Source organism: Pleurodeles waltl, chromosome 10 (genome assembly GCF_031143425.1).
Source record: "Pleurodeles waltl isolate 20211129_DDA chromosome 10, aPleWal1.hap1.20221129, whole genome shotgun sequence".
NCBI classification, from domain to species: domain Eukaryota; kingdom Metazoa; phylum Chordata; class Amphibia; order Caudata; family Salamandridae; genus Pleurodeles; species Pleurodeles waltl.
In genome coordinates, this window is record NC_090449.1 from 130,942,496 (window position 1) to 130,963,350 (window position 20,855).

Genomic DNA, 20,855 nt, shown 5'->3' on the forward strand with positions numbered 1-20,855 from the left:
CACAAAATTGATGCGTGCATATAACAAACAAATCTTGCATTTCCGAACAAAAACAATATATATATATATATATATATATATATATATATATATATATATATATATATATATTGTAATTGTATTGTAATCGTATTTATATAGCGCTTACTACCCCTGACGAGGCGTCGAAGCGCTTTTCGATGAGTAGCACGCTACTCCGGAACCCAACAAGAATTAGTGATGGATTAGTATCATTTAATAATGAGTACAGTTTTAGTATTATTATGAGTTAATTTGAGCCGCGGATATGAGAGTTTGTTAGTTCGATTAACTGGAGTAATGGAGGGGTGGAGGAGGAAAGAAATCCAGAAGTGTTAATTGGGAGTATATCCTTCATTTACTCAACCCAAAGGCTTGGGATGAATAAAGGGGGGCGGAGGGGGAAGAGTATGTGGAAGGGTTAGGGAGAGCATAGTAGCAGGGTGAGATGAATGCAGGAGAATTTAGTAGGGTTGTGTGGGAGGTCACAGAGGTAGAGTGAGGTTTGGTGAGTTAGATGTGGAGGTGGAGGGAAGAGCTTAGGCAGAGATATTTAGGAGATGAAAGTGGTTGAAGGGATTTGGGATGAGTCCGAGTGAGAATGGAGGATAGTTTGATAGAGACATGACATAAGAGTGATGAGTAGATAAGTGTGATAAGATGAGAGCAGAAATTCATAGATATCTAGTATAACAACCCAAAAACCAGGAGCCATGCAATGATCCACGAACATGCCAAGCACAGAAACAACATATGGAGCACTACACGTGCCAGGATGTGGAGACACACCTGGATTAGACTTGCACCTGACTAATCCTGGCCCCTGCGGCCGCCTGGCCTCAACGGAAACAACACTAGGCCATAATGCAGAGGATTCTATGAGCTGCTGAAAACATAAACAAAACAGGCAAACCTTGAGCTCATCACAGTCAAGGGCCCGCGCGTGACACATGAATGAACGAATACACTTGACACATGAATGAACGAATACACTTGTATCCGAGTCCCGGGGAGAGAGTTGGTGTCTGAGGACTAGACCGTGTCTCTTTAATTACACAGCCATCTTCGGGGGTCTCCAGCTGTTTACACGAACGCAGGGCTCCAAAGACATCCTTTTCACCCCTCTTCACCAGTGCAGCCCTACCACCTGAGCCATAATAATGAGCACAACATTTAACAAGGATAGTCATGTGTTTGTGGGATGAACAACACTTCCTAACCAGGGTATATTTAGAATTAACTAGATAAACCAGTACTACTCAGACAACACATCCACGTGCCAGGCAATGTGTTTTGGCTCACCCTACCATTACCAGGGGCCTTCTTCAGGATCTGAGCCACGCTTGTCAGAGGATATGGCTATTTTCTGACAAGGTAGGTCACTGTAAACAGCACTGGCCAGAATTCTTTTTGGGGGTGGGGGGAGTGGTCAGGTCCATTATATTCAGTTGAGTCTGTCCCTAATTTAGAAATGTAAAAAGAAGTTTTCTGACCCAGAAGAAAGACATATAGATATATTTGTGGGTACACAGAATAAACCTAGCTATAGAGTGACAGAACTTTGTGCAACATAGGTACGAAGTGTTTTATAGCCCCCCCCACTTCTTTTTGTGGTGTGACGTCACAGCGACACGGAAACTGCATCAAATACCAGTAGTAGTGCGCTTGTGGGATAGAAACCACAGAGGGTCTTGGGTTTGTGCGTCATCAGCCAATGTGGGGAGGGGCTTTGTGATGTAACAACCACACAGCAACATCAGCCACCACATCTTGTGAAAGATCAACTGCGAAGCGATGGCTTGTGCTTTCCTGGGGTAGTAGCCTCAGTGGGATTTGGTGTAACTGGTCACACTCATTTATTTGTTTCTCTGGGGGATCCCAAGAGCAGTGGGCGGTTTCCAGAGCAAGCTGCCAGGAGCAGTTAATAAGTTTCTCTGGGCTAGCAGCCAAAGTGGCTCATTGTTTTAGTGGAATATTATCCACAATAGTGGAGGGGATTGAGTGGGGATGGGTAATCACAGACTCATGGTCTGCGCAGCAATGGATGCGCTAGTGACAGCAGCTCGTAGTTTGTGCAGGGTGGCACCCACTAGGGTTCTCTTTTGTAAGATGGCAGATGCAGGAGCCATGGAACATTAGGAGGAGCAGCTGAGCCTACAATTTTGGTTGGCTTAGCAGCCACTGGTGTATGGTTTGAGTTGGCAGGGCAGCCAGTGGCCCATGGTTTCCATTGGATCACTAGCAGGTATCCCATGGTTCTGGCTAGATGAGCAGCCACAGGTACATGCTTTTGGCTCTTTCAGCAGCTACTGGTTCCTGGTTTTGGTTGGATGCCCAGTCACAGAGGCCCATCATTTTGGTTGGACGAGAAGCCGCTGTGGCTCATTGTTTTCATTGGATGAGCAGCCACAGTAACCCATGGTTTCGGTTGGATGAGCAGCATCTGGTCCATGGCTTTGGTTGGATGAGCAGCATCTAGTCCATGGCTTTGGCTCGACGAGCAGCCACAGTGGCCCATGGTTTTGGTTAGACAAGCAGTCACAGTGGGCCATGGTTTTGATTGGACAAGCAGTCCCAGTGGCCCATGGTTTTGGTTAGACAAGCAGTCCCAGTGGCCCATGGTTTTGGTTAGACAAGCAGTCCCAGTGGCCCATGGTGTTGGTTAGACAAGCAGTCCCAGTGGCCCATGGTTTTGGTTAGACAAGCAGTCCTAGTGGCCCATGGTTTTGGTTAGACGAGAAGCTGCTGTGGCTCATTGTTTTCATTGGATGAGCAGCCACAGTAACCCATGGCTTTGGTTGGACTAGCAGCATCTGGTCCATGGCTTTGGTTGATTAGCAGCATCTGGTCCATGGCTTTGGTTGATTAGCAGCATCTGGTCCATGGCTTTGGTTGGAAGAGCAGCATTTAGTCCATGGCTTTGGCTGGACGAGCAGCATCTGGCCCAAGGTTTTGGTTGGATGAGCAGCCACAGTGGCCCATGGTTTTGGTTAGACGAGCAGTCACAGTGGACCATGGTATTGGTTGAATGAGCTGCCACAGTAGTCCATAGCTTTGGTTGGACATTACCCTCAGCAGCTCATGCCTTTTGTGGGATATTCCCTTCGGGAGCTGATAGTTTATCAGCCAGAGTAGGCACAAATAGGTACAAAACCTTTCTATTCATTCTATTTAAACTGCACAAGACAACCAAGTGCCAATTGCTGCGCAGAGACTGCAATATGATATTGTAGGCGTTGATACATGTAGTCGGCATAGGTTTTTTCTTTGGAAGACTTATCTATGTTCATCACCTGTTATAGACTATACCACAACCGTCAAAACACACCAAAGGTGTGGACGGCTAACTAAATTAATGTGGGTGCCTTTACTTGAGGCTCAATCCAAGAAAAAACTAAATAATAGTTCCACAAAACGAGTGTGCGCAGTTCAAGCATAACCCCAGAGGAAAGATGCTAAGGGCTCCCCAAGTGTTCCTCTGTTGATGCGAACAGCAGGATTTCCTCTTTTTTGAAAGAGGTGGTCTCACATTTAATAGTGCCATGCTTCATCATAGATCACCTCTCCCCACCCTGGTAGGATAATGCCACCAGGGTGGACTCATCCTCCCGGTGATAAATATACCACGACCGTCACATTACTATCAGTCACCAGCAGTTGAGTCTCAACTGTAAACACAGGACTGCTATACTGGTATGGATTTTTGTACCATTTTGGGAACCCTCCGCTTAAGGCGCTTTTAGGGGGTCTTTGAAGTTGTTTTGATTTGAAGCCGGGATGAATGTCTTATATGGACCTACGATTGGCGTCCGGTTTGCTTAGTGAATCATGACTGATATCAATTGGTTTTGTACAGAGCCTTAAAGACGTCCCTGGGAAGGGGCGAAACATGTGTCGGCTGGACTGTTCATCTGACCAAGAGCATCAATGCACTAAAGTTTCTTTTTGCATTGTAGTTATTACACACATTGCTTATTGTAAGGCTGCATTTCTGGTTGCAACAACTTCGTTAATGTATTTATGTGGTCTACAAATTGTATGAATATGACTGACTACAAAATTAAGTAAAGTGTGCTTTTTAATTGAATCTTTGGACTATTGTTCTATATACATTTGCTACTTAAATCAGTGGTTCCCAACCTGTGGTCCGGGGACACCTGGGGGTCCGCAAAGCCTCCTCGGGGGTCCGCGACTGCTTAGAAAATTGAATAATATGAACAGATTAGGGCCCCAGCTTTCAGTAATGACTCAGTGGGGGTCCCCAGATTCCATTAAGGATTCAGTGGGGGTCCAGTAATGATAAAGTGGGGGTCCACAGAAGTCAAAAGGTTGGGAACCACTGATTTAAATGGTATGTACTGCAATATGTTCCTGGACAATATAAAAAAAAAAAAAAAAAAAACACGTGTGACTTCAGTTAAGAGCGCTATTCGTTGTATATAATTATTAAATAGGATTTCAGTTCCTGGTCTAAGGAGACCCATTGGTGTCAGAACAAGTCTTTGGCAAGAGAAGGGCAGAAGACCTGTGGACGGAGAAGGGGTGGGGGGTGAAGGGGTAACCAAAGCTCCTGGGGTACCTGGGTGTGCCCACGGGCAATGGGGTTCCCTAGTGTTCTCCACAAATCGCCTCCCCAAAAAACAGAGCTCCGGGCAAACTACTTATTCTGGTGCAAAGAGATGAAGAATGCACTGTGCCTAGAAGACATGACCGGTGCTGAACAGACATGTACCCTCAGACACAGCCCAGGCCTCCCCTCAAGCTCCTCTGCTGCCTCAAGGCGCTGCCTCTGCCAGACACTCACGACCCTGCCTCTGGAATAGACTGAAGCGAGCTGCACCCCCTCTCTCACAAGCCTGACCTACCAAGGGTGGGAAAGGCATTGGTCGTCAGGACGTGATTGGTGCACCCCCGTGTATCACCAGTGGAAATGTGTTCACATGTACACAATCACGGAACATCTGTAGATGTGCTTGTGATGTTAGAGTTTTGTTCTGCTGTTTGTGATATATTTTATACAATAAAGGTGTATTCATTCATTCACTAGTGACCAGCGCCCGATGCACTAGTAAGACGAGCTTCTCTCACTATTCACTACTCACCAGAAAACTAACTACAGACCCTGCCCGCCCACCCCCCACCTCTGGATGGACTGTGGTTCACCTGCTGTGCACGGGGTGTCTTGTCCAAATGTCCAATTATTGCACAACAAACACGTGTGATAAATGGTGAATGGCTGGGAAGGGTGGGAGTTCGGGTGTCTCGAGAGTGGTGTAAGAGGGTGCTTTGTGTGTGGGGGGTGGTTGCGGGTGGGGGAGACACTTAAATAAAGTTAATTTGTCCGAAGCTCGGGGCGAACCCTACACAGCGTGTAGCTTGGGGTGGGGGTGTCTGTGATTGGTTTTCAAGGACTGGGGACTGACTGCGGGTGAGGAGAGGGCTGGGGGTCACCGAAGTGGCGGGGGGCACCCCTCTTACCTCCAGAGAGGGCAGGTCCGGGTCCAGCTGCGTGAATATATATATATATTCAACAACAAATCACTTCTGAATAGAAGAGAAAGTTACAGCCACTCGTGTCACTAAGAAAAATAAATTTAATGTGGCAGAATAGACAAAAATGTAATCTACAGTATCCCGTATGGAGAACTTTTACGGGCTAGAAGGAACTGTAGTTTAGACACTACGTTTGAGAGTGAGGTTGATGTAATGGTCAACAGATTTCGAGAAAGAGGTTACCCACAGACAGTAATCAATAAAGCAATTAGTAGGGTCCGAAAAATGAAAAGGGAGGATCTTCTGGTTGACAAGTTAGAACATACCAAAAATGAGAATATTAAGATAAGATTTATAACTTCTTACCATAATAGGGTTAATGATATTAAAAAGGCCTTTTTGCAATTCTGGCCGGCCCTCAAAACAGACGATAACATAGGCAAATTATTAGATGACTACCCAGCCTTTACTTTTAAAAGAAGTCACTCTCTGAAAGATGTGTTAAGCCACAGTCTGATATCCAAAGATGAACAAACAAAGTCTATTCAAGGATTTTATACTTGTGGCAAATGTAAAGCGTGTAAATATAGTTCTAATTGTAAGGAGGTGGAGTTTCCGGGGACGAAAAAAACCTTTTATAATAAGGAAGCATGTCTCTTGTATATCGGATTATTGTATTTATGCTTTAAAATGTCCATGTAACAAATTTTACATTGGTAGCACGATACACATGGCTAAGAAACTTATCCTGGAACATATGAGAGCAATTAAGAACGAAGACAAGTCATATCCTGTGGCTAGACACTTCAAGGAACATCATAACAATAATGTAAACAAACTACAGTTTATGGTTCTTGATAGGATCTCAATGAGAGTAAGAGGTGGAAATAGGACTTTGGATTTGAGAAAACTGTAATCCAGGCTGATTATTAAATGTAATACGATGGCCCCTATAGGGATGAATAAGGATGAAGAATTATCTGTACATTTGCACTAACTAGTCGTGATATTAGCATTAGTTTTTTCTGATATGATTACTTAGATTTAGTATTAGTAATTTTAGTGTATTTTTTTTTTATTTTACTAATGTTTCCTCATTTCTATCTTTTGACTGGAATTTAAATGGAGCATATAAAAGCAAAAGAGCTATTATACTGATTTAATTTAAGGACTATACGAATGGTATTGCTTTGAGAATATCCACTAATTACAAGAGGTAGGATAATTTAGGAGAGACATCATGGAACTGATGCATTCAGAATATAAAGTAAGTTTGGGGTATATATATATATATGTGATAAGTTGATCTGTATAATTACATAAGAGGTGATAAAATATATATACAAGTGAGTTACAAGTGAGTTATAATCACATGGAAAATTCGGTGAATAAGGTTGATTTCTATGTTCAATGGAGGTTATGTTTATAGTATTTGTGATACATTCAAATATGGCAGCCATCAATGTATAAAGGAAATTTAGTCCGTCTTTTATGTTTATGTTTTGGGGAGTATGTAAAATGGAGAGGGAAATGGGGCTGAAGATATCTCTGTGAACAAGAGAGCTTTGTCTCCTGAAACGCGTTAGAGTTTTTTTGCTGTTTTGTCTATTCTGCCACATTAAATTTAAATTTATTTTTCTTAGTGACACGAGTGTCTGTAACTTTCTCTTCTATTCAGAAGTGATTTGTTGTTGAATGTTTAGGGTTCGCGACCCTGTTACAGCCTGCCGCGTTTGGGACTGACACATTCGCGCCTTTTCTATATATATATATATATATATATATATATATATATATATATATTTATATATATAAAATAATGTTTCTAAATCAGGCCATATTTAAACTTGTGAAGACATGCTATAGTATGGTGTATGTTATTTAAAATGCTCTTAGACTGATCGATGTTTTCAGTTCTTATGAAATAAGTGGCATTATTGAAGTACTTTAGGAGAAAGATTTCTTTACGTAATTATCCCCTTTAAACAAATAAAAATAAAAGGCATAATCACATTCAGAAACTGCAGTTGTTGTGTTCGTTATAGTTTCATAGCTTGGTGGGTGGGTTTTATCCAGTGATTATTGGGAATGTATTTTATTATTTTTTGTGCTTAAAAACCAAATGAAGCTTGTATCCACGATAAGATCTTTCCTGGCATTAATAGATTGGGTCATAGATTGAAGCATACTGCTTTTAAAATAAAACCTGCAATTATTTAACCTTCCTAGGCTGTTTGTGACTTTATCTTGGTGCTGTGTCGACTCAAAAGATGTGAATCTGCTATAATCTTCTACATAGTGGCTGTGGTGCCCTTGCCACACTACTGTGCTTAAAAACAGGTGACATATTTAACATTTTGTACTTCAAAGAGACTGTGCTTTAAAATGCAATCAGTATCAGCCTTCTTTGGGGTAATATGTGACATCTTTTTCAGCTTGAGCGTAAGCGTATGACCTCTTGTATACTTTTAAGTATACTTCTTCTGTGGGCTTCCATCTATTTCATTTGTTCGTTTCAGTGTCATTTAAAAATCCTTGCCTGCTAGTGGTCAGTCATGCCTCTTTGTCCCTCCTTCTTCAGTCTGGGAGCAGGGACCAACTACTGTATACTTCTGCAATGTCCTATTTATCTGGATTGTAGGGGACTTTTTTTTTACTTTGTTTCCTGCTCCTGTCCAGGGAAGCTTCCCTTTTCATTTGCAGAGCATTCTTCCTCTGAGCTTAGCTGTAAACAAGGCTATAAATCAGTTGTTATCTTGGTGACATTTTTAGTGCACCGCAGTTCAGACACTCCAAGCCCTCAGCTGTGCCAGTGCCAAGAACCCCACACACGCTGTCTGCCAGAGCACCTCACTTCTTGAAGTGAGTACATTCTGCTGCTCCAGTACTGGAACCTCAGTGAACCTCCATCAGTGCACCGCAGTTCACACACTCCAAGCCCTCAGCCGTGCCAGTGTCAGGAACCCCACACATGCTGTCTACCAGAGCACCTCAGTTCTTGCAGTCAGTACACTCTGCTGCTCCAGTACTGGGACCTTGGTACACCTCCATCAATGCACTGCAGTTCACACACTCCAAGCCCTCAGCCGTGACAGTGCCAGGAACCCCACACACGCTGTATGCCAGAGCACCTCAGTTCTCGCAGTCAGTACACTCTGACGCCACAGTACTGGGACCTCAGGCAAAGCTCCATCAGTGCACCGCAGTTTACATATTCCAAGCCCTCAGCCGTGCCTGTGCCAGGAACCCCACACACACTGTCTGACAGAGAACCTCAGTTCTCGCAATCAGTACACTCTGCTGGTCCAGTACTGGGACCTAGGTGCAGCTCCATCTTTGCACCGCAGCACACACACTCCAAGCCCTCAGCCGTGCCAGTCTCAGGAAACCCACACAGCCTGTCCACTCGAGCACCTCAGTTCTTGCAGTCAGAACACTCTGCTGCTCCAGTACTGGGACATTGAGCACAGCTCCATCGGTGCACGGCAGTTCACACACTCCAAGCCCTCAGCTGCGCCAGGGCCAGGAACCACACACATGCTGTCTGCCAGAGCACCTCACTTCTTGCAGTCCATACACTCTGCTGCCTCAGTACTAGGACCTCAGATGCAGCTCCAACAGTGCACCGCTGTTCACACAGTCCAAGCCCTGAGCCATGCCAGTACCAGGAACCCCACACATGCTGTCTGCCAGAGCACCTCATTTCTTGCAGTCAGTGCACTTTGCTGCTCCAGTACTGGGACCTCGGACGCAGCTCCATGAGTGCACCCCAGTTCACACAGTCCAAGCCCTCAGCCGTGCTAGTGCCAGGAACCCCACAAACGCTGCCTGCCAGAGCACCTCACTTCATGCAGTCAGTACACTGTGCTGCGCCTGTACTAGGACCTCGGGCGCAGCTCCATCAGTGCACCTCATTTCACACACTCCAAGCCCCTCAGCTGTGCCAGAACCCCACACACGCTGTGTGACGGAGCACCTCAGTTCTTACAGTCAGTACACCCTGCTGTTCCAGTACTAGGACCTAGGGCGCACCTCCATCAGTGCACCTCAGTTTTTCCCCGGTGAGGCTACTTCCTTCCCTACAGTGGGACCCTGCTCACATACAGTTCCATTAGAGCAGCTCAATTCTAATATTCAGTACCACTGCCAAGCCAATACTGGAGCCAAAAGAGCAAAACACAGCTCAGCTAGTGCACCTCAAGTCTAACATCAAATGCCACTGTTGATGAGAACCACCATAGCTTCACCAGAAACCATAAATTCTGACATTCAGTGCACATTTCTTCTCAGTACCAAGGCACACACACACGCCCTTCAGAACTCCTTGCTTTTGTGGTTCAGAGGCAATGCCACTCCCATACTAGGTTCACACATAGCATCATTAACATACCTACTTCTGACCTTGTGTGGCCGTTACTATTCCAGTACTACAGCCCACATACAACTCTGTCAGTGCCCTATTATTCCCATCAGGAATTACACAGCGCTCTGTTTCTCATTCCTTACCCGCTGCCTTTCTGTTATTCCATCACTGGGCCATGCCACATCTCTGTCACTACTTACAATCCTGATCTGAAACACCCTAATATTGCTGCATTGGGGTTCACATACAACTCTGCTAACGCACCTCCTGCTGTTCTGCAGTGCCCCCTGCTGTTCCACACTCTGACTTCTGTTTGAGGATGTGGGGGAGACAATGAAATCTATTCTTAGCTGCCATCTTTATTTGGGAGTGTCTGTTTCACCTACCTCAATCCGTTCTTTCCTTTACTCTGTTTACTCTCAATGTTTTCTTTCTTCCCTACGTTTCTCTTCCCAGCTTTTAAAATCCACACATTAAAAGTGTTGCTCTTTCTTTCAACTGTTTATTTCTACTCTTTTTTATTTCCCTCTTCATCTTTCTGCCTCCTCTTTCAAACTCACAAAAACTTGGTTATTTCTTTCCTTGTTTCATACCTCTCTTTTTTCTTCATCAGTTGTTCATTCTTTCACTATTTTTTCCTCTTACCTTCACTTTTTCTTTTGGTCTTTTTTTTTTTGCTCCTTCCCTTGATATGCGTCCTTTCATTTTTTTTTAGATCTTTCTTCCTTCCTTTCTCTGGTGTTTTTCTAATCTTTATCTGTCAATTCACATTTTACTATAAATTCTTTGTTACCTGTCTGTATGTGGAAGCCACAAGTTACTTGTTGGGACCCGAAGTGTCAAAGTGTTTTTTCCAATCTGTGTCTGTGGTAAATGTGTCAGTACATACATGCCCTGGTTCTTTCGCTGCTTGTTTCTCTCACCATCTCTCTTTTTGTCTCTAATGTTCATTTTTCTCTTTCTTTTCCCACTTCTTTCATTATTTTTTCCTCTTTATCTTTCATTCACTAATTTCCATCCATTTTTTTCTTTTGTCTCACACATTTGCTCTATTTCTTCTTAGTTGTGTTTTCACTTTACCATTCTTTCTTTCCCTTCGTTCTTTTAATTCTTTGCAACCCCTTCTTACTTTTCTCTGTTGTGTTCCTTTCTCTTCTCTTTTTCTGCCCATCCGCTTTCTCTCTTGAGGCCTAGTATCAATGGAGCAACAGGTGCAGTGGCACTGGGTCCCAGAGACCTATGGACCTCACTCAACTCTAATTACTGTTGCATTTTCTTACGAACATTGCAGTCAAACATTTTTTGTTATGGTGTTTTGAGCATTACACTCTAATGCCAAAATTTTATTTTTGATAACGTTTTATATGATAATTGTGTATGTTTTAAGGTAGAGGAAGAAGGTAAATGGAAGTGCTTTAGTTAAATGCTGGGCCAATGGAATTATATGGCAGGAAAAGACAAAAAATTGAGGGAGAGTTGACCAATGTATGTGGCAAGAAAAGTCCAGTTATGATTTTACAAAGCCAATAGCTCTAACTCAAGAAAATGCAAGATCTGTAGCATTTCAAACCCTTGTTTAAGTATGTGTTTTAAATGTGCAAATAGGAATTGTCTTGAGAAAAGGCTATTCTACCTTTCCACCATAACACTCATTCTCACTGTACATAATTCCAATACACTAGATACCATTTATTTAGTATCCACACAATTCTGCACCACAATTCCACAACAAAGAATTGCAAATACAACAGATCTTTTACTTGCACTTCTATCAACAGTCATCTCCTCCCCACATACCAACTGCCCCTCTTTCTCTCTCGTTCACACTGCCACTACTCCATCATATTGCAAAACCACTGACCCCTCTAATTCCTCCCTTACATTACTTATCTCCTCTCTATACTGCCTACTAATAAATGCTACCTCCTCACACTGTGCACTAATCCACCTCTTCCATCCCCCTCGCTCTGCGTGCCCCTTCCACTTCTTCCTCTTTCGCTCTCTCTTGTACTCTCTCACCCATCTATCTCACTCTGTCACACACTATCCCCATCTCACTAATGTGGTTAACTTCAGATCGTCACGCATAGTTTATTTTACATACCTCTTCAAAGCTTCCGTCTCTCAAACACAAGCTCTCCTCCTGTTCTTAAGGTGTCTTCTGCATACATAAAATCTCCCTCTTTATGCATCTGTGGCCTGCTCTCCCCTTCTTTCTCTCTGTCTCACACACTATTTCTGCTCCTCTCTCTCAATGTCAATAACCACTAACTGCTCAGACTAGCTATCCCTCTCATTCTTCCTTTCTATTTATTCTCTACAGCTCTCACCATTCTCTGTTCATCATGCCACATAATTCTACCACACAAATACACTACACAACACACAATTCCACACCACACACATAAACAATTCCAATACAACACACATAATTCCACTACACCATATACCTCCACTACACAACAAAAAACACAGATAGAAAACATTACAATGCCAATAGCTCTAAGTCTCACAAACGCGAGACCTATTGCATTGCAAATGCTTGTCATGTTTGGTTGTTACTATTTTTATTTTTTACTTAGTAATAATCGTTTTTACTTAAACGCATTTGGGTGCCTCTACCTATTTTCAACCTCCAGCTTACTCGAATTCGCAGTTTGCCAGAGTGTAATGCGTGTTTTGCCTTCCTAAGGACTAGCAGTGGAATGGCTTTTCTGAATAATATCAGACCACTGCTCTCTGATTTTCGTGTTCCCTTCCTGGATTTAGGTGCTGGTAGATAATTGGTGTTGCTGCTCTTTTTTCACACCGTTCAACCCGGCACTTTGTGGACTGTCTATTGCTTCTTTACCTTATGCGTTTCCATCTGAAAGTTTAATCCACACTCGCGGTATTTGTTGAAAAAAAAACCCTGACGTGCATTCCATCCATGCGCAGAATTGTAAAACAACTATGAATAAAATTATAATGGAGAAATAGGCTTGCTGGTCGATCTAGGCCACGGGTAATTCCATATTGTGAGTCGGGCCTTGTTTATGAGCGAACAATATGGATCTAATGAAAAACAAAAACAAATCTGCACTGTGCACAGATGGGGCACCAGGTTCATAGATAAGCGCCCTCCCAGATGTATCATTTTAAGACATCCCTGCACAGACTTCTTTTTCTGTCTGCTCATGCATGTTTATTTGCACTGTGCTGCTCTGCTGTGCAATGGGTTTGCTTTCTGGCGCCTGGCCCCTAAATACCATCAGAAAACTGCGCTCAATGTTGCTCCCCCACTACTCACTCATAAACACAATACCGCAGATCGAACAGAGCCTGCGCAATCTGTGAACACATTTCAAGTTAAAACAAGCATTAGCAAAGCAAATAGGTCTGACATGGATGTTGAATCCTCAGTAAAATCGTCTGGGTGAAACTAGAACCCTCTCTATGTTTTAAAACACTGGTAACAATAGGTATGGCAGCTGTGCTGTATGGCCAGACCTAAAATCATGAAGACGAGCTCTCCGACAGCTGAGTCCTCACAGCTGAACTCTTAAACTTGACTTCTGATCCTTGCAAGGCACTCCATCTGGAAGAAAACATTGATGATCTTCCTATTCATGGAAAACTTTGGCAACAGGCCAATGGGAGTGTCCTGGAGAAAGTTTCTATTCGCCAGCTGACACGCATAAATAGGCATCCGGTAGGTGCGGAGGTGCCTGACGAGGAATGGCAGACTGGGAGGATTGTGGTCTGCCCAGATACAACTCTGGAAGACAGGGCCGGCTTTTGGGCGGTGCGAGGGGTGCAAGCGCACCCGGCGCGGACCTCAGGGGGGGGTTGTATTTAGCAATAACTTCCGAAACTTGAGATTTGAAAGCACCTGCTGAATTGTTCCTTGTGCGTTTAGCCATCAAGAACCAATTAAAATGTCAAGATACCTCTTGTGATTAATGTTCCTGCTAGAGAGAGAGATGGGACTTTTGCCTAGTGGCAGCTTTGACTCAACAAAAAGTAGCATAGAGGGTTAATATGCCTGCTGCTAAAAACAGAACTGTGGGGCATATTTAAGAAAACTGGCGCTGCACTCAGTACAGCACCACTTTTCTTGCACCCCTTAGCACCTCCCTAACGCCACCATGTGTGCGTCATATTTAAAATATAGCTCACCGTGGCGGTAGTTAGGGGACTAGCGTCAGAATTTTGCAGCTAATCTTGCAAAGCACCCAGAGGCCCTTGTAACCAATGGAAGCCTCCTTTTAATGCCTGCTCTGAGCAGGCGTTAAACGTGGCAGAAAACAATGATACAAAGAAATCTGACAGTTTTCTTTGCGTTATTTTTTTGTCCCCCCCAACGGGGGATGCCCCCTGTGCATACATTATGCCTGGCGCAGGCATAATGTAGCGCAAAGGGTTTATAAAGTGACACGATGCTTGCATTGCATCTCTTTGTAAATATGGCGCAGGGTTTTTGGCCTTCTAACGCCACATTGGTGTAAAAAAATGACACTAATGTGGCATTAGAATGGTACCGGGGCTCTTAAATATGCCCCTATAGCAGTACTTAATTTGTGCTTGTTGTTTCTGGTGGAAAAAAGCAAAAATCTGCAAGAGTGAACTGAAGGTGCAGGGAGTGCCTGTAAATGGATTGAGGAGGCTCGAGATGGCTTCAGGATTACGCTGCCTCTGTATTCCACGTTCACACATTTAATTGCAGCAGCCGCATCTTTAAGAGGAGGGCTTTGGGCACCGGCACCTTTTTATTTACAAATTTAGCACTGTCCTATGGGGCATATTTGGAAAAAGTGGTGCTGCACAAAGTGCTGCGCCACTTTTCTTGCACCTCTTAGCGCCCCCCCTAACGCCACCATATGTGCCCAATATTTAAAATACGGCATACCATGGCGGTAGTTAGGAGACTAGATTCAGAATTTTTTATGCTTGTCCGGCGCTTTGCAGGATTAGCATAAAAAATGTTGATACTAATCTTGCAAAGCATCCAGAGGCCCATTGTAACTAATGGGGGCCTCCATTTAATGCCTGCTCTGAGCAGGCGTTAAAAATGCTGGAAAAAAATGACACAAACAAATCTGTCAGATTTCTTTGCGCCATTGTTTTGGCCCCCTTAACAGGGGGGTGCCCCTTTGAATATATTATGCCTGGCGCAGACATAATGTAACGCAAAGGGTTACAAAGTGGTGCAATGCATGCATTGCATCACTTTGTAAACATAGCACAGTGTTTTTAGCCTTCTAACGCCACATTAGCTTAAAATTTATTTACACTAATGTGGCATTGGACTGGCCCTAGGGGCACTTAAATATGCCCTTATGGGGCATATTGGAAAAAAGTGGCACTGCTGACAGTGCTGCTCCATTTTTTTTGCGCCCCTTAGCGCTCCCCTAATGCCACCGTGTGTACGCTGTATTTAAAATACAGTGCAACACAATGGGAGTTAGGGGACTAGTGTCAGAATTCTTGACTCTAGTCCTGCGCTTTGCAGGATTACCATAAAAAATGTTGATGCTAATCCTGCAAAGCAACCAGAGGCCCATTGTAACCAAAAGATGCCTCCTTTTAACGCCTACTCCGAGCAGGCATTAAAAGTGCCAGAGAAAAATGACGGAAAGAAATCTGTCAGATTTCTTTGCGCCACTTTTTGGCCCCCCCTAACGGGGGAATGCCATCTTTGCATACATTATGCCTGGTGCAGGCATAACGTAGCACGAAGAGATACACAGTGGTGCAATGCATGCATTGCGCCACTTTGTAAATATGGCGTTTTTGGCCTGCAAATGCAACATTAGCATAAAAAAATGACGATAATGTGGCGTTAGCATGCCGCTAGGGGCCCTTAAATATGCCCCTATATTTTATGTGGCTAGCTGAGTGGATTAGTAAAGCCAGCATTTACAAGTGCTTTAAAAAACATGAATGTATGTGAAAGGGGAGCGATGGAGAGATGAGGTACACATTTGCCGGGTGGTAGTGAGTAAAACTGAGGAGGAGGTCATGGGGTTGGGGCGCCCAAATAAACTGTTGCACAGGGCGCCACCATTCCTAAAGCCGGCCATGCTGGTAGACACAAACTACATTCCAGACACCAGTGAATCCTTTATGCACCACAGGGAACATTGTGATTTCCTCAGTGACAGTACTGATATGGGCTGTTGTGTGTGAGAGGAGTCAGGGTACGGACTACCACTGCACGGGCTGAGGGTGAACTGTGAAGTGGTGCTTGCAGACTGAGCAGAGTTGACTTGTGGGCCTCCATATATAAATGTGTCTGCACTGTGGAAGTACTACTTCAACCGATGGCCTGAGTATGCTTTGGAGACACCCAAGTGAATATTTGTTACCATTGTTCTTTTGTACTGCTGCATTGCATTCCTTGGGGGAGATGTCAAATACACAACGTGAGCTTGTCACTGTGAGGGGTGAGGGAGTTATCTATGCTTTGAAATGAATAACTTATTGCATACCATACATCTCTGCAAAACTGTGGATTAGTGCTAGAAGGTAGTCAAGAAGGGCTACGGTCCCCTGTGGGAGGTTAGAGTGCATTGTGCTTTGCTCCCCTCTGTGGGATGTTGAGCCGTTTGCAAGTTGCAATGGGTGGTTGTGGCTATGGGCTGCTGGGGACCATTGGAATGATGAGTGCTGCATTGTCCCTGACGGTATGAGCCGTTTTTGTTTGGGGTCACTGCATGAGGAAGAAAGGGTGTTCTATTGGGATGTGAGTTGAAGTTGTTTGGGGTGTGCAGGGGTCAGAGGTTTTTCTACGATATATTAACAGGCTGAAACAAGTGCAAGTTATACATTACTGTGAAGAGGGGGATGTGTGGAATGGGAAGTCACAAGTGGTGCAATAGCCCAGATGGAACATAAGTGGAAATCCTTAAAGTGGAATTTGTGCGGTCTGGGGCAGCTAACTAAGCATCATAGGGTGTACTCCTATCTGAAATGCAACAGGGTCTCAGTGGCCTTCCTGCAGGAGACACAAGCATGGTGGGGATTTCATTGGAGCGTTGAGACGTAGGTGTATGCGGCCTCCTTCTCTAACATTGCAGGGCGGCATTGATTTGGGTTGCACCCAGAACTCTGTTCCTGGCCAAAGGGATAAAGATGGACACTGAAAAGTAGTACGTGATTGTGTCTGGGGCATTAGACATCAGAGTCATTTGTTTGGTAAACGTTTACCCCCCAAATGTGGAGAACTCAAACTTCTAAGCGAGGGTGTTGTAGGTGGCAACCGAGTATCTAGGATCAGAAGTGGTGGTAGCTGGGATCTAAACTGTGTGATGGATGGCTTCGTGAATTGGTCACCCTATCCAAACATGACACTAAATTGACCATGAATGGAGCTCTCTGGGAGGTGATGGGAGGACATATCTAGGGCCTGACATCCCCTGGACCATGTCTACTAATGCTACACCCCAGCAACGGGATCACAGTCATTTAGAATATTGTTTGGTATCCGGCAACATGGTTCAGAATGTGGTGGATATGAAATATCTACGGAGAGAGGGGACAAGGTGAGCAGGATACTGGCCACCCTCCTCCGCAGTGAGTCCTGGAGAGTCCCGGTGGTCAGGATGCAAGATACTCCAGGACAGGCGATGCTTGTGCAGCAGGACATATCAGAAGTATTTGTAATACATCTGAAGGAAGTGTACGCACAACCCTATAGTGGCGCGCAGGGCCCTGGGGAGGAATATCTGACTGGTCTGGTGATGACCTGCCTTTCGGCTAAGGACAGACACAGACTAGAAGCGCCCATCGCTAGGGAGGAGATTGTGGCAGTGATCAGGGCTTTGAAGACTGCATAGCACCTGGGGAGGGTGGCCTCTCAACTGAACGGAGCCGGCAGATGGCAGGTTCCTTCACGACCGTCTGCTGGAGGTGTATACTAACCATTTGATAGTGGCTGAAATTAATGTAAGCATTCCATCTATCACCTTGTTGTTTTTGTATTTGCCGCCCTAAGTGCGCCCAGACATGGGTCCCATGCTCACTGTGCCACTGTATTCATGCTAGCCTGGCTGATGAGGGGTGATACTCTGAAAGTGGTCTCAGGATGCTTGTTTCCAGTCCACGGAGGACCAGGCCTGGCTGTTTGGGATTTGACTGTTGTCATAGGAATCAGGGTCAAGACTGATTTCCATATGGCTGGATCAAACTGGGGTGGCACAGTGGGCAAAAAAAGCGATGGATTTGGATGCATCCCAAAGTGATTGCCAGTGGCTGAGATTATTTCAAGCATTCCAGCCATCACCTTATTGTTTTTGTGTAATGAGGCATACGAACAAGGTCAGTTGCCTGAATCAATGAAGGAGGATCTCATATTCTTGATGCCTAGGCCATACAAGGACATCAAGGGGGTTGCGTTCTATTGCCACCCACACATGCTGAATGTAAAAATAGTCAGCAAGCTTTTGGCAGCACGGCTGCTGGAGTACATGCCATCAGTAGGATCAGTGCAACTTCATCCTGCACTATAACACTTAGGCCCTCATTACCAGTCTGGCAGTCCTAGGACCACCAGACTTGCGGCGGTCCGGCCTCCACATTATGACCGTGGCGAATGCCCCATGGCCCAACCGCTGGCACTGCCACTTTTTCACCGGCCCACGGCTTGGCGGTGACAGCAGTCTTAATGCACCAGGGCAGCGATGCAAGTAGCACTGTCTTGGGGATTCAAAGCCCCCTCTCTGTTGGCTTTTACATGGCTGTAGCACCGCCATGTAAAAGGTGGTGGAGTCTTGGTGCGGGGGGGCCCATGAGTGTCCCTGAACTGCCCATGCACTTGGCATGGGCAGTGCAGGGGCCCCCATGGACAGACAGTGAAATGTGCGTTGGGTGCTGCTGCACCCGACGCTCCGCAACATTGCTTCCGGCTCGATTAAAAGCTGGCATCAATGTTGTGGGCTGTTTCCTGCTGGGCCAGCAGGTGGAAACTCTGTTTCTGCCTGCTGACCCAGCAGGAATCTTGTAATAGGGACCGCGGGAAGAAGACAGCTCTGGCGGCCTTGTGAATGCGGGAGTTTGGCGGGCAGCATTTTCCACCCACCAAACGCATAATGAAGGCCTCAGTGTAACATTAGATGCCTCTCTCTGGTCATGTGTGCTCTGGATCTACAAAATGAGCCTTGCACCTGAGCCTTGCTTGACATCGCACAAGCCATTAACTCTCCAGATTGGGGTTTCAAACTAGCTGGTATTGCTCAAGATGAGATTCAGAGGCTCCTTTGTATGTTGGGTGAAGGTGTTGTATACTGCTCCGGTAGTCAAGGGTGTGGATGGGTAGGACAGTGCTGCTTCCCAGCTCGTTGTTTAGGGGGTCTAGGCAGGGCTGCCTGCTATCACCATTGATCTTTGTGTTGGCCATGGAGCCATTGGCATCTAGACTGTGATCGATCCTGCAGCATAGGGGTATCATCGTTGGGAACACAACACATGCGTAACTCTATGGAGACAATGTCCTGTTATATTTGAACACTCAGGTCCCATTATGATGGCCACCATGTCAGAATTTGGGGAGATCTCTCTGCTCCAAGTGAACCGAGGCCGAATCTAAACTGTTCCCTCTAGGCGTACTGGGGTAGGTTCCTGCGCAGGAGCTTCTGAATATGAGTATACCCTGGGAGACCTCTAGCATGCGGTACCTCAGGACTAAGATTGCAAGGGATGTTGCACTATTTGAATCCCTGAATATAGGAACGGTGCTTGAGGGTCTCATAGCCTCTTTAAAATTCTAGAATACCCCCGCTTGTCTTTGATGGGTAAACTGGCATTAGCTAAGATGATCATCCTTCCCCGCTGTCTGATGTTTTCCAGGATGCCATGTTCGATATCCCCCTTTACTGAACTAGATAAGCTGAAAGTGTAATTGTTGTGGTGATCAGGGAGAAAGAGAGTGAGCCTGGCCACTCTTAAGCATACTTGGGCACGAGGAGGGCTGGAGCTCCCAAACCTGGAGATCTATTTGGTGACCCAGTTACAGCATGGAATCCATTGGCTTCATAAGGAAGACAATTGGTTGAAGGGATGTATGGAGGGCACTTGTGGTGGGGTCCCTCTGAATGAGCTCTTGATGCTGGGAGCTGGAGTTCCAGACACAGTTCCCCATACAGTCCGGCAGGTGTGTCAGGGGATGGAGACGGTGGTTCGACGGGTGATATGGTATGCCCCTTTTGCGCCGGACTTTAATAGTTGCTCACTCCGCCCATTCGCACAAATATCACGGACAATGTCTGTTGACTGGTGGTTTGCCACAGGATGCATTACTCTTTGGGATCTGTACCCTGACTGTAGATTTTTTACTCTAACCGACGCAGTGGCAGTCTTGACCTGGGACTAAGTCAATTTCTGGGTAGCTATGTTAACTGACCAGCTTGAGCCACCATATGATTGACCACCTTGAAGACTGTACCGGATTGTCATGGAGTGGTACACAAAGGTTAGGGATATAGTTTATCTGAAGAAGGTATCGGTGGGGAGGGGGTTGGGATGGGTCGGATGTTGGAAGCGTGTTTCGACCTAGCCCCAAGATGCGGGGGTTTAGGGGTTGTTCTATTAACACCCTTACTAGGATGGAATCAGTAATCAATATGCACCATGTCCACTGTGAATAGTAAGGTAGAGCAAAATGGGAGGGGGTGGTGTTGGGCAAACATGATAAGTTTCCCAATGTGAATCGTTGCATTGTTTGTTTGTTTATGACAAATGCCAATAAAAATTCATGCAAAAAAATAATTTACTGTAATGTCACCCTTCGCACAAAGCGCCATCATCATTTCTAGTAGCCTTATGGCAAGTTACAATCAGAATCATAGATATGCTCAGGATCCCAGTTATCCCTGAGTCTCTCTGAGAATGTCAATAATTGTGATACCCCTCAAAAGAAATCGGAGGAGAACAGGAAGTAAAAGTGAATAAACAGGAGCGCTTGATGTCGAGAATACACTAAATCGACGGGCATCTGCTAGAAGAT